A 15,518-nucleotide genomic window follows, 5' to 3' on the forward strand; every position below is an offset into this window, starting at 1 on the left:
TTGTTTTATCCAAATCTTTGTAGGGGAAAATCTGCTACTACTTCCTTATAAGACCCACCTTTGAAATTCATTTTTTTCTTCATTTGTCTTATTTTTATAACAATGTTCTGTTTAGGCTATATTCTCCAAAATCTTAGTCTGGAACAATGTTTTTCCTTATATTCATTTTGTAACTCTGACTTCCCTAATGAATACCACATGTGTCCTAATCCTGACATTCAGAATGGAAGCTGCCTGGAGACAGAGGTTATATCTTCATTCATGTAATCCCCACATAACATGCGCTCAATGAATATCTTTTGATTGACTGAATGAATGAGTGAAGACAGACCCAGGACTCCCGATAGGAAGAGGATAAAAGTCTATTTCTGTTTGCTCTTCTGCAGTGGGGAGATTACCTAAATATCACACATGATACCATCATACATATGTTCTTTGCCAGTGATTTGACTTTATTTCTTGTTATGTAAATTCAGGAAGAAAAATGCAGATAATTCTTTCTTGTAATATCCCCAAACTAAACTTGAATGAAACTTGATGTTAAATAATGTGCAAAATTCACTCTATGTTCAGCTGCCAAGGGGCTTTGGCCTTTTCCTTGGGTAAATTACGAGGCTGATCTGGAAGGCTCAGGCCCTGGAATGGCGAGTCTGTGTCACCATGATGTGGTAGGTTGGAGGAGATGGATGGCTATCATGTAAAGTGTCTACTGAAGGCACTGTGCAGACAGCAGTGTTTGCACCACCCAGGGAATTCTCTATTAAAGTAAGATATTTTCTTGGCTCAACATAATATACCATAATATGTCTGATATAGTCAGCCAAAACATGATCATTTATCAATGCCTCTGCCAGCTACCCAGGCTGGCTAAGAGAACCAAAATCCAAATGCAGTGATCAAAAAGACAACTAGAGAAGTAAAAGACAAAGAGATGAGGAAAAAAACCAGCCAGGAATCCGTGTTTTGCTTGATTATCTCCCTCATTCCCTGGGAATCTGCAGTGTGGGAACCTCTTCTACCTCTGTGTGTAATCCATCTTCTCTGTGGGTAGAGGGCCACTCATTCCTGAAGCCTCCTACTTCTTACCACATTAGTCATTGGGAAGCAGACAAGGGACGGCCAGAATATAGCAGAGTGGTAAAATGTTCAGGCTTTCCTGGCAGACTGCCTGGGTTCCCATCCTTGCTCTACTACTTACGGGTCAGGAAATTACCAAACCCTCAGTGCCCCAGTATTTTGACCCCTAAAATGGAAAAAGTAATAAAAATATTATTTCACAGGGTTATTGTGAAGATTGAATGAGATAATATTACATTTATTGCTTAGCATCCTGCTGTAACATGAGTAATGGCAGGGTCAGGAAGACTGCATATAAGTCGTAAATGCGGATGTGAAATGTGTGTGATTGGCCACCTAGGTTTAGTATATAAGGATGTATCAGGAACACAAGTTGAAGAAAAATGTATTGTTATTATTACTCATGTTGTTACTATCATTATTGATGTTATTATCAAGGAGATATAAAAAATATTTCTATATATACCATGAATCTTACTTCACATCCGAGATGAATAATATTATCCAGAGCTCTCAATTCCCAGTGCTCGAGTTTTTCAAATGTCTTTGTTCTTGTCTCAAATCTACTGAGAGGTAGCAGTAGTCAAAAGACAGGAATCTGGTAAAAATTTCAAGTAGAAAGGCACAAAAACTGTTACTCTTTGAAATGTAATTGCTTTACCATAAAAAATAAGAATCAAGCTTTAGTCCAGGATGATATCATCTTTTAATGAATTGAAATTGTGGCTAATGGAAAGTTGAACATAAAGATTAGTGAATATGAAAGGAAGGCATGGCATGGATTATTCATTATAGGTGTTAAGAGAGCAAGAGTGAAATTTTTTTTCAAAGACAACTCAGAAAAATAAGCCAGGCAGTTTAAAAATGAATTTGCTGCACAGCTTGATTCTGCATTCATAAATACAATGAAATTTAAAAACATTATTTAATGGCAGAGGTATATGGGAAGAGCCTACCCATACAAACGGTGGTTCTGTGGGGCAGGGGCCTGAGGCAAGTGGATTCTCAGGACCCCGTCTAACCCGTGGGACAGCTCTCCTGCCTCTGATTTCAATTCTTTCCTTCCTTTTTTGTGTTGCTGAAACACATTTGTCTTTTGATGCCCTCTCCTTGCCTTCTCTGCCTGCTTTCTGGGGACTGAAACTTTTTCCCCCTCTATTTCTACCTCTAGTTGCTATATATTTTTTTCTTTATCAAACTTGTTTTTATTTTCCTGACCTGTAAAAACATTACCAGTGAATTTCTGACACTGGCACGGGTCGTCGTGTTGATAACGTGAGTGTCCGATTCTATAGCTTCGTGCCAGATGAATAGCAGTGTAATAGAGCTTGCAGAGGCATGGACGTCAGACACCAACGAGCCAATTGCCTTCTTTCTTGTCTTTCCAAGCCATGGACTCCCTGGTGGTGTACATTTTTAATCAAACAAGTCTAGTGAATGCTAAATCAAACAAATATAGTGTGAAGTATCGATGTCCACATCATTTATTCAGTCACTCATCACTCATTTATTCAGTAATCTTTATTCCTATAGTAAGTGATGAGACATTCAAATGGGCAAAAAGAGAAAACTAGCAAATTTCTCAAACGGAAGGTAGAAATTAGAAGAAAGTAGAAGCTATGGCAAATGGCTTCAAGAGGATATTTTGAAATCATAGGTAGACATTGGGATACCTAGAGTAAAATAAAATGTTCAGGAAAATTATTGTTCAAACATGAATATGCAGATAGTAATATCATGATTTGGATTTTTCAGAATTTATAAATTATATAAAAATAAGAACTGCAGTCCAAGGCAGTCTATATAAATATGTAGGGAATAAGAAAAATAGTATTTGAAGAAAAGCACCGACAATCTTCGTTAGGTACAACGCTGAAAATTCATCTTGGTAATAAAATGTTCAAGGTAATTATTTGGCCAGTTTAATAAGCAAAGCCAGAGAGAACATAATTACTCTGTCTTGTTAGTGAGAATGCTGTTAATATTAATGGGAATGTAACGCTCAAGATCCTGGGGATTGATAAAAGGGCAGCTCTAGATCTGTGAGACTGACATGCAGCTCTGAGGGCCCCTGACAAGTTAATTATGGGCCCCCTGGGGTTTCTCTACTCCCTTACGGGCCCTCCCAGGAACCCTCCTGAGGCCTCTCTTAATACATATGAGTTGTGGGAAGATGGGGTTGGGAAGACAGACTTTATTTTTGAATTCCTCTGAATTGAGGACCAGGCTAAAGGTCGGGATAAATGCAAGGGGAAGTAGTAGATTAAAAGGTGTTTCCTGGTCTGGGACAATTCTCTATCCCTGGACTGGGTCAGGAAGCTTAGGAATCAACCTGAATTCCGAGGAGCAAAGGTACTGGCACTTTGGCTTCTAGGGGCACGTGGCCCTCTGCCAGGAGGCTCTGGGGAGAGGGGATTATCATCATCTAGCTAGTCCAGTTGTGCAGCCAGACATCCTTGCTGGTAATGCAAAGATTCGCCCATGAGTACCATAGTACAAGTCTAATGTGCAATTAGATGCATTTGCAAGGTGCAGGGAGGCTCACAGTGGCCTTCCTTGGGTTCGATCTCCTGATTATAGTCCCTTGAGCTTATTTTTATTTTTTATAGTATTTTCAAAGTACAGTGTGGCGCTGTAATTCCTTGCTCTTTTGTTTTTCAGTTGTGGTAAAAATAAAAACAAAGCTAAACAACAATAACAAACAGTTTCCAGGAAACATATGAGTTATGTCTGCTATGTCACATGGCATTTACATAATTCTCATCTGTATTAATAAGAGTTTGCTGTGGGAATAGTAATCTCAGTGTATAGCCTTTACTACCAGTGCTGCCTTCTCTGCATGATTTATTGCAAAAGTGGTTACACAGGAGAGTGGATTCTGCCCAATAGACAGCCTAATCAGTGGTCAAACTGTTGTTTTTCCCCGGTGATTGTGAAAGAACAGATTTAGTACCAGGCATATTCATTTCAGTGTCCAACAGAATGAAATGAATGTCCTGGACCATTCTTTTCAAAGACATCTCAGCATTGGTCTGAAGACCAATTCACAGTATTTAATAGTGTGTCTCACTGTTTTCTGTAACATGCTTTGATCCCTGCATGAACTTCTGTTCACTTTGCACTACTTGTACATTTGCTACTTTGGAAGAAAAGTAGTCAATGCTACTTAAATGGTGTTTTTTAAATAGTCAAATGGGAGTGCTGATTCAACTATACCTACTTTGCCTCATTTTCTTTCTGGATTATTTAACTCTAAAGTAATTAGGGTTTTGTTTGGAACATTTTTTATATTTCTGTCACTTCATAGATATTCATATTTGTACTGTGTTCTCTTATTAGATATTGTGCTTCTTGGGAAAGTATATATCTTTTTATAGAGCTTTCCAGAACACTTACCATGATCATCATTCTCATTCATAAGCATCCATGCAGTAGCTGCTTATCTAGGTCCAGTAAATGGTGGTATAAAAAATGGAGCAGTAGGAACGCAGATACTATGTCCTCTAGTTGATGAAAATTGAAGAGCCTGGCCTGATGACTTTCTTGGCAAATGCTACTGACTGCCTGGGCTGTGTATAGTACTGTGTGCCTGTTGGGTATTTGATATGTACTTAGTAATATGACATGTTAAAAGTAAATTTATTTTAAGGTAGATACGGCGGATTGTCTTTTAAATTCAATTCAAATCTCCTACTAGTGTATTCTTTGGTCCTGCAAAAGCTGGAAGGTTACAAAACAATCTCTCAGGGCTCCTTGGAGATAAGGTAGTAAATGGCCATGGGGATGTTTCGTTGCTTTGCTCTCGGCATTGGTACAAGTCCCAGGGCCCGATTACTAGCTGGATGGGCGTTAGGAGGCAGAGTGTGGGGTATCAGTTGTGCTGGTGAAGAACACAGCAGGCACTGTGTGATTTGGAAGCAGACATCAATAGCAGCAGAGTCAGCAGCTTCCTGATTGGATGGCCCCTCAATCATAGGGATTTCAGGGTTCAGCTACCTTTCTGTTAGTGGTGGTGAGGCACTGTGGTTAGGGAACTGGCAGCATCCCAAGGTGGCAGGCAGCCACTCACAGAAGCGGTGGCAGTTCTTCTGGTGGCTTGTTCTTGTGGTGTGGTGTGGGAATCATTTCTGAAGGCTCAGCTTAGGTGTATTTCTTCAGTCTTCCCCAGTGATTCTCTAAGCCATTTAATTATCTGTATAAAATGCTTTTCTTCTTAAAATAGCTAGGGTAGATTCTCTTCTCTTTAACTTTACCACGACCAGTATCCCATTGGGCCATGGACCTCCTCCAAAATGTTCCAAGTCAATGCATTGGCCACTATATTATTTCACAGAAAGTTGTGAAAGTACCACTAGAAATAATCACAAATATAATTGTGTCTTTTTTCCAACCCATTGCAAAATGTTTACATATACCTCGTATTTTCCCTCTAACTGATGAGTTACATTGGTAATAGCCCCAGGTCCATTAACTTCACTTATGAAATGTCCCTTGAACTGTACTTTGAAACCTAACATAATTGAGTTATTTGAGCTAGAAAAGCAAGAGCAGACAAAAGTGCAGAATCTCCACAGGAAATGTTTTGCCTCCAGGGTCCTGTCATTCAAACTAGAGATTGAAAATATCAATATTCTAGCAGATGTCTAAGTCCGCTTGTTCTTGTGGGTTAAGGCACAGTGCTAATTAGAGGCCAAAGCAGTAGGTCCTGTCATCAAGTGAGCCATTTAGTTTTACTCTTTTTTATGGCCTCAGCCCTCACTCTTTTGCCCTGCCTACTCATACTGCCTGTCTTTGAGAAGAGAGAGAGTGGAAGAAAGGTGGCAAAAAAATACTTTCTAAGATGCTTTAGTGACGATGGGTCAGCAGCATCATTTTCATACCTGAGGGACTGTACGTTCCAATTAGTCTCCAGAGAGAGGAGAGAAATGCTATCTGTGAATAACTGTGAGCCTTGCTAAGCTGAACAGACAGGCAAAGAAGAAACTGACTACCTTGCCTTGGGTGAGAATTTGTACCATCAAGGCAAATGGCATGTATTGATTAAGAGGGAAGAGTGACAGAAACATTTTGAGCATATAGGAGAATTTAATTCACGACAGAATAGAAATCTAAAAGGGACAGAAGAATTGTGTGGAGTGAGGGTGGCTCAGGGAAGGAGAGAGACTATACTGCTTAAGAATTACATTCAGCTATGAATGATACAGATTGCTGTTCAAATAGTGGCTTGAATACACAAAGGTTTGATCTCGCATACTAAAAAAGCCTGGAAGTAGGTAGTCGGGGGCTAGCATGGCAATTCTAGAAGATCATCATGGAGCCAATTTCCTTCTATTTCTGTTGTCCATTTTCTAAACACGTGGCTTCCATTCTCAAGGTCAGCTCAAGATCCAAGATAGCTGCCAGAATTGTAGCAATCACCTCTGCATTCCAGCCAGCAGGAGGGGCAGATGGCCTTCTCCTCCTTTGGGCCCACGCAGTGCTTCCTCTTATGTCTCACTGGTCAGAATTTAGTCACATGACCTCACTTAGCTGCAAGGGAGGGAGGAAAATTTAGTCTGTTTTGCCCATCAGTGATATGCCTAGCTAAAAATGTAGGTTCTGTTACTAAGGAAGAAGTGGAAAGTGGCTATTTGGTAGGTAACTCGTGATCTCTGCCACAAAGACTGAGCCAGGCAGAGCTTAGAGATGATGCTGTTGTTGACTGTGGCCTTTTGGCTTTGTGCAGAGGCCCTTTTCTCTACCACCACAAATGGAGTTTCTTACCTTTACTTCTGGGTGATCCAGGAGGCTGGGGTGGTTTCCAGAGAATACTGCCAAGAATGACTGAGCACTCACACAGCTGTGTGAGATTGGCAATGGCCCCTGAGACCCTTTTACAAACTCTGCCTGTTGTAGAGTTTAATTGATTGAAACAATAGCAGGTGTATGCCAGAATTCTCTGGTTAACGCCCTCAGACAAATGTCTGCCCCGCCTGAAGCTCTGGAATGGTTCTAAGAAGAGGAAACAGAGTAGGAATCTTTTTGAGGTCACAGTTATGGGTAAGTGTATTAAGGTGTTTTTAGAGCCCCAGAATCCCAAACCTGCATAAAGACCCTTTGACTACTACAAAAAGCCCAAATTATGATGTTTTGTTTGTCCCAAACAATTTAAGAAAAATAATAGGCCATCATTTGAAAATTAGTTTGTTTCATATATATTTGAATAATTAGACCATTTGGCAACACCCATTCTGCATTCCTGCATGTTGACAACCTCCTGGAGCTGAACAATGACTGCCCCCTTTAGATGGGGCCTGTGTTTGCCGGCTCCCAACCGTTCACACATTTCTGATGTCTTACATCTGGTTCACTTTTCACTGATTTATGTAACCTGCTGGGCACCAGTAGGCATCTATGCTTGTGCCCCTTGCCAGGGATGGCTCAGAAGGTAGCCAGTGTATAGGGTATTGCTGGTCTACTTCAGTCACTATCTGAGTGGGAGGTGTGTGTGGAGGACTCTTGGCCTGGAGAAATGGGAAAGGATGTTAAATGAACACTGGGGTCCTATGAGCAAAGAGCCTGATGAGGAGGGTCTGAAGGCTCGTCCAGTATGAGGACTCCAGGGATCATGCATGGGAAGACATAATTGCACCCCTGAGTATCTGGTATCTCAAGACTCTGACTGAATGAGCTCAAATAAAAGCCATGGTTTTCAATGCTAGAGCCAGGATGTGACTGTGGATTGTAGCCAAGTTGTTCCAACACAGGTGGAGTGAACTCCCATGGTGTTTTGAAGTGATAATCGGCCAGGGTAATACTTTCAGGGTGGTAGTTCTAACAGATGGTGCTATTTGAAATCCCTCCCGACAATCTCCAGGAATGACTCTGTAACCTACTTAGGAGGTTTGTTTGAGTGATTCACAACCTAGGCCTATGTTCCAAATGGTTGGCAATCTGTTCGTTGACGTTGTCTGAATGTATGCAGTGGACATTGAATTTTTTTAAAAAAGAGATATACGTAACTGCTTCCCAAGCCACCCTCATCCCAACACAATACCAATACATGCACGTGCATTTTTGCAACCCTTAAAAATTCACTTGAGGGGCCGGCCCGGTGGAGCAAGCAGTTGAGTGTGCGCGCTCCGCTTCGGCGGCCTGGGATTCGCCGGTTCGGATCCCTGGCGCGAACCGACGCACTGCTTGGCAAGCCATGCCGTGGTGGTGTCCCATATAAAGTGGAGGAAGATGGCACGGATGTTAGCCCAGAGCCAGTCTTCCTCAGCAAAAAGAGAGGAGGATTAGCATGGATGTTAGCACAGGGCTGATCTTCCACACACATACACAAAAAATTCACTTGAAAACCACTTTAATTTTAACGTACAAAAGATGAGAAGAAAGAACCCTTAAAAAGCTGTGGGATTCAGATACTTCTTATTTATAAAAAGAGACATCAGGGTCCTTCAAGCTATGTTGGACTGAATGATTTGAGGAAACATCTTTTTCATCATTTGAAGCTTTTATTTAGGGTCTGTATTTATAAATTTCAGAAAGAGCCCGCTTGCCTTCTCCCGGCCCAAGGAAGTCATTCAATTGGTATTTGCCTCCTTGGGCTTTGACTTGAAATGAAATCTTTTAGCTCTACCTTAGATGGTAAATGTCAACAGTTTAAAGTGGCATGATTCTGATCTCTAAATCTGCCCTACTGCTGAAGGCTACAAATAGGAAAAAAGGAAAATAAAAACTGTTTGCTGCATTGAGAAACATGAGTTATCTCTATTTGATTTTCCTTAGATGTGAGGTCTGTAATTGTAAGATCTGATTTTGTTCCTTGTAACTGGGAAAGCCTCAACATTTTGATTAGCAATAGTGACATAAATTACATCAGTTCTATTCCAGTTCTTTAAGTTTAAATTTTTTTGAGTGTGTTTAATTGATATAAAAACAGCCAGCCAGGGGTTCCCTCAGCTTAAGGTTAATTTTTCTAGTACTTGAAAACAGATGCATTCAGTGGCTCAGGCACAGTGCATTTGGCTACAATCCGCACATGAGAAAAATAGCAATTTGCTTTTCACTTGGTGTTACTACTAATATTTATCATGGCTGTATCCTAACGGATTCAACGTTTTCTTATTGTGCTGTCTCCACTCTATACCACAGTTTACCTATCTGACTCTAAATTTACTTTGTAGTATTAGGCTTTAGTTTATTAATTTCCATGTAGTTTGGGAAACTATTTCCTTGAAGATACCTTTTTATATCTACATTGTAATTAATACCACTTGGACTATTTCTTCTAATGGTCTCCAAATTTGAATCTTAGCAAAGTGGAATTACAGATTCTGTTTTCAGAGAACATTTGTGTAGGAGATTTCTTTCCGTTCCTTATCTAATGTTAGGGCACTGAGGCTAAGATCTACATTTTATAGTTTATATAATGTTTTGTCTTTAATAATGTATAGTCAGTTATAAAAGTAATACAAGTTCTTTAAATCTTTTTTATAAAATAGAGACAAACTGGAGAAAGAAGAAGAAATAACAAGTACCCTAGAGTTCCATGAAGGTCATCCTACCGGAAATTGAATTTTGAGCATTTAGACTTAACATTATTTCATGAGAATTTTCATCTCTAATATATATATATAACTATTCCATGAAGAAATGTGTCTAGGTCATTTATGGCTGTTTCTAATTTTTTTTTCCTACTAGGACTAATGCTGTGTGGAATACTTTTGTGCAGAAACCATTACCATATTTAAGATTTTTTAAAAATTTGAATTCCAGAGGTAGATTTACTTGCTCAGGGGATATATTTTATTAAATATTATTTTGCAGGAAGCACATCTCATCTGTATTTCCTAACTCTCTGCCTGGCTTTTCTTCTGTGGTGGGACATCAGGTGAGAAGTTGAGAGGAGAAACAGTGGACAAAGAAGAAGGAATGATAAGAATCGTTGCAGAGTTTTGCTATCCAGGTCTTGTTTGCTAACTGATAAGGATTTGCCAACAGAAGAGAAGACAGTTGGAACTCGCTTGTCTCACATCTGTGTTTTTCCTATTAGTTCTGATGGCCAAGAGACAATACCAAGACTTCTGAGGTGTTATTGAGACAAGTCAAATTAACAAACGCTTGAGAGTTTACTGTCGACTTGGCAGGGCATGTGGGCATATCACTCAGCAAAGTAGGTTGGCAGTAGTCTGGGCCTTCTCACTTAATTAACGCAGTCATTAATCTCTTGGACTGTCTGTGATTACTCCAAAATCAGTGGAAAACAACTGAGGAGGGAACACGGGGTCCAGATGACAGTTCTTTGGAAGTCTTGAGTCTTTTTGCTGAGTTTTTGCTCTGGGATCTGGCATCTTGATGGCTTTTGGTCTTTCCTCTGTTCCCTTTTTCCCAGTGTGGCAGCTGAACTACTCCGTATGCATAGACTTATTCCCCGGGGTCCTCAATTCTTGAGATCCCTAGACAATGATAGTGAATTAAATATGTGAAAATACAATTTCGTGTGTGTGTTTGTGTGTGTGTATATATAAAGGGGAATTGCAGATTTTTTTTTTTTTGCAGGGGAAGATTCACCCTATGCTAGCATCTGTTGCACATCTTCCTCCTTTTTTCTTCTTATTTTCCCCCAAAGCCCCAGTACATAGTTGTGCATAGTTGTAAGTTCTTCTGGTTCTTCTATGTGAGCTGCTGCCACAGCATGTCTACTGACAGACAAGTGGTGTGGTTCCGCACCCGGAACTGAACTTGGGCTTCCAAAGTGGAGCGTGCCGCACTTTAACTGCTAGGCCATCAGGGCTGGCTCGAATTCCAGATTTTTTTTGTTTTGTTTTGGTGAGGAAGGTTGGCCCTGAGCGAACACCTGTTGCCAATCTTTTTCTTTTTTGCTTGAGGAAGAGTGGCCCTGAGCTAACATCCAACATCTGTGCCCATCTTCCTCTATTTTATGTGTGGGACACCGCCACAGCATGGCTTCATGAGTGGTGTAGGTCTGTGCCCGGGATATGAACCTGCGAACCCATTGCCACCAAAGTGGAGCATGCTGACCTTAACCACTGTGCCACTGGGCCAACCCCTCAAACTGCATATTTTTGATGTTGAGAAGCACCCTCTGTACTTGTGAAGGTTGAGAACCACCACTCCATACTGTGGGCGGATGAGGAGAAGGAGGGGGAAGAGATGGTGCTTTGTATATCCTACATCTCTTGGGGTTGTGGGACAACACAGATGTGTTAATTCTGCTCCAAACTCTGCATTTGGCTCGTCTGCAACAGGTTTTCCTTCTAGGTCTTCAAGGTGGGCCGATGCTATGAGGCTAGTGGCTGGCTTCAGGAGGGAACTTAGCTTTCTAGATTTGTGCTTTCTCATTAATTTTGGTGTCTGAGCATTTCCCTTTCTTTCTTTCTAAATCGTGTCTACACTTAAATATTTTAAAGGATTTTATCCTGCATTGTTTGTTGTTTTTCACCGAAACAAGTATTATCAATACTGTTGAGAGAGAAGGGTAGTCTTTTCCAGTGTTATTGGAAAGAAAATATGTAGTCTATTCTCTACACCTCAGTAGCCAAGGTGATCTTTTAAGATATAAATTAGATCACATCCCCTGCTTAACACCTTCATGACTTTTCATTGCTCTTAGGTTAAAAACAAAACCCTTTATCACTTCCTACAGATGTCTGTCTGATCTGGTTCCTACTGATCTTATCTCTTAACCACCCTTTCTCCTGCTTATTGACTTCCAACCACACTGGCCTTCTCTCTGTTTCTTGAACTAGCAAAACGCATTCCTGCTGAGGGCATTTGAGCTAGACATTTCCTCTGCCTGGCCGCCTGGGACATGGGGGCTCTTCATATCATTCCGGTCACAGCTCAAATATCTTCCTCAGAAAGACCTTTGCTGACCACCCCAGTGAAAGTAGCACGCTTTGCCCTCACCCAATCGCTATCCCATCTGCCTGTTTGTCTGCCTGAAATAATTTTGTTTGTCTATTTGTTCACTTGTTTACAATTCAGAATATAAGCTCCATGGGAGCAGGGACCTCCTCTCTCTAGTTCGTCGCTTCAAGTCGGGGACTAGAACAGTGCCAAGAAATGCATGTTTGTGGGATGAATTAATGCATTAAATAATTAGTCTACATCATGTCATTCCCAAAGTTGGCAGAATACCATTATTGAAATTTTATTGATAAGGGAAACTGGGATATAGCAAAATGGGAGGGATACTTAATTAGTATTAAAAAAACAATGTTTTATTAAGACTCATTAAAATCATGAGATGTTAGAACACAAAAGGATGTTTGTCTCCTTTAGCTCAGACTGTTTTACAGATGTGAAAACTGAGACCCTGAGATTCTGGGAGTGGCTCAGATCTCACAGTTAGTGGTAGAGCTGGGGCTAGCTGATCTACCTCCTGATTTCTACCTTGTGAATGTTGCTTAATATCTCACCATGAGTCATGGCTACTACTCGGTGGATTGGGCACAGCAATGAATTTTAGAGTGGCAATTTGCTCTTGATTTTACAAAACCATAGGAAATGGGTTGGACAAATTTTCCTGTCATTTTTTAAAGAGGCAGTAAATAATGATACTTTGAGATATTAGAGAACAGCATCTGAATACTTTTTTAAAATTCTGCAAAGTGAATATAGAGAGAAAATTGTAGCTTTCTTTTCTGCCTATTGCTTTCTGAATGTCAACAGATTACTTTCTTCAGCTTGTGTTTGAATGTCATGAGTAGGGTCCACATCTTCTCACATACTCTGTATTGTCAGAGTCACTCAGCACCAAGGAGGATATTCTAGCTGAATTTTCCTTAGAAAGGGCAGTAGCAATAAGATAAATGAAAAAGATGATTCATCATTACCACAATATTAATGAAAATGGGAAAATTCATCCTGGCAAATTCAAAAATCTCTTACAAACTCATGCATGTTGCGTATGTATTCTTTATTTCCTTCTCTTTGTAAGATTTTACAACCTGGAAGAAAACGAGAAGTGAGAAAACAATAGTCTTAAATTTAAAGTTCTTAGTTGATCTAGCAGCTTTGTATTTTACTAAACGAATATAAGCTTGATTTTTTTTTTTTTAAGAAAGTTTTGTTAGGAGACTATGAATACATTTCAGAAGTAGTTTGGTGATTTTATCATTTAAATGGAAAATTCGATTATTCTGGGAAACAATTTGGAAATATGTTTCAAGTATTTGAACATATTTACTCTTTTGGCCCAGTAATTGCACTTTTAGAAACTTATCCTATCTTAGCAGTCTAGCCTAGGGAAAAGTATGAAATTCAGCCATTTTTACAAAAAGATGTTCACAAAAATACTACTTATAATAAAAAAAATTTGGACGTTACTTAGTATTCAAATATAGGTATAAGATAATTTGTGGCAGGCCCATTTGATGTAGTTTACGCAATTGTTTAACAAATTTAAAATTATTTAAATGATAAAGGAATTGGACCCAAAACTATATGTAGTATAATCTGAACTATGTAAATAAAAAAAGAACAAAACCCAAAAGACAGAAAGGAAAGAATCCAAAATATTAATAGAGGTTATCTCTAGGATGTGAAAGATTATTGTTTTCTTCTTTGTATTTATACTTTTTCTATAATATGCCTATATTAACAATCAGAAAATCAATAACATTTATTTTAAATCTTAGCAAATGAATACAGTGATTGAACTATGTCAATATGTGATTAGCATTATGTAAACTTCTTTATAGAAGAATATATATATTCTTATACAATTTATATATATAATATATATGTAATTTCTTTTTCTTTCTTGCATAAATAGCTCCTCTTATAAGAAAATCTTTGGCTGGAAATTATGAAATTAAAATTGAGTAAATTTATGTTTTTGTATGTTTAAATTATTTATCTCTTGTGTGCTATTTATCTCATGTGTTACTTTTGCCATAAGACTGAGTTAGTTGGTGAAAGCTGGAACAACTCTTACATAAGGATTTCATTAGATAGGTTATAGGATAGCGTGCGAGAGAAATGCTTTGTAGAAAGAGGACTTGGTGGAGACTCAGAAGGGTTTTATGGGTTCCTCAGTGTGGTCACACATATATCTTTGCCTAATATACCACTGATACAACCTACTGCTCTGTAAGAGATTGGTACCTAGCTAAGGAAGGTCATGATATATTCATTTTGTAACAGTAAACTTAAGGTGCCCAGGAAAATTCAAGAACCAAAACTAGTGAATGGAGAGCTCTATTGTTATTGACTTCAGTGTAAACGTAGACCCCCAAGCAAAGCTCGCAGTCCAGAGCAAACCCCTGGTTATGTCCTTTGTGGGAGATGGGCAGCAAGATAGTAGGTATGAGAGGCATGGCTGTTCATGAAGTAGGGGGGAGATAGGAGCCCCTTTATATACTTCTAAGCTTTATACCTTTATATTGTTTCATTAACAAGTGACAATATAAGGCAACAGCCAAGAGTATTAGCTTCAGGATCATTGGACCCAAATTTGCCAGTTTCTGACTATGTAATCTTGGGTAAGCTACTTCTTGATTTTCTCATCTGTAAAATGAGAATAATAATGGTCCAAAAAAGAAAAAACAAATCATCTTAAGTGTTTGAACCAGAGGGAATTTAATTGGTTATATAGACGAGGGAAGAGCTGAGAAGCCAAGCAGGATCACTATACAAGCCAAATATTAGCAATAGCCAGAAGCATCTACTAACCCTAGTCTGGAGGGGCCATCTGTTGGAGACAGTATTACTGAAATCCAGGGGTTAAGGTCACCTGAAAGAAGCTGCAATTATGGCAGAAATGGAGGCATGAAGGAGACCCCTTTGCCGCTGGAGACTCTGCCCAAGGCACAGAGAGAGGAGAGAAATACCCTGGCTTTCCCATCCTCCATTCTTGTAGCCAAACACAGCCAGAAGCCAGCTGACAGGGGAACTGGCATCAGCCCCTCTGTGAGACAGAGCAGAGTGGAGAAAGGGCAAGGAATGGCTCTAAGACAGGCAAAAATCCCTACCCCAGAGAGTTGTGAGGATTATGGAGGTATTATGTTTACAGCATTTAGAACTGTGCCTGCCATATATGTGCCCAATAAACACTACCATTGTCATCATCATCATTGTCAGTGCCATTTGCAGATGGCTTTGTGAATATACTTTATATGTTGGGTGCCGGGAGGTTATTTCTAGTACAGCTTCCTCTTTCCTGGGTTCTACCATGGTCAGGTTTCAGAGTTTTTTCATTTCATTTCTAGTCATTTCAGAGTTTTCAGTGTCTGGTCAGGCAGAGGCGTTCCATGTGCCTCCTTCAATCTCCTATTCCAGTCTGCCCTGTGCTGAGTTCAGGTTGAGTGACCAAACCTAGCTCATAGATGACCAGAACTGAGCCATGGTCAGTTCCAAAGAATCCAGGCTGTTTTGAGAACATGGTAAGCATTCAGAACCCCGTGGAAAGACTCTTTCCATATTACCTTTAA

Source organism: Diceros bicornis, chromosome 20 (genome assembly GCF_020826845.1).
Source record: "Diceros bicornis minor isolate mBicDic1 chromosome 20, mDicBic1.mat.cur, whole genome shotgun sequence".
Lineage (NCBI taxonomy): Eukaryota > Metazoa > Chordata > Mammalia > Perissodactyla > Rhinocerotidae > Diceros > Diceros bicornis.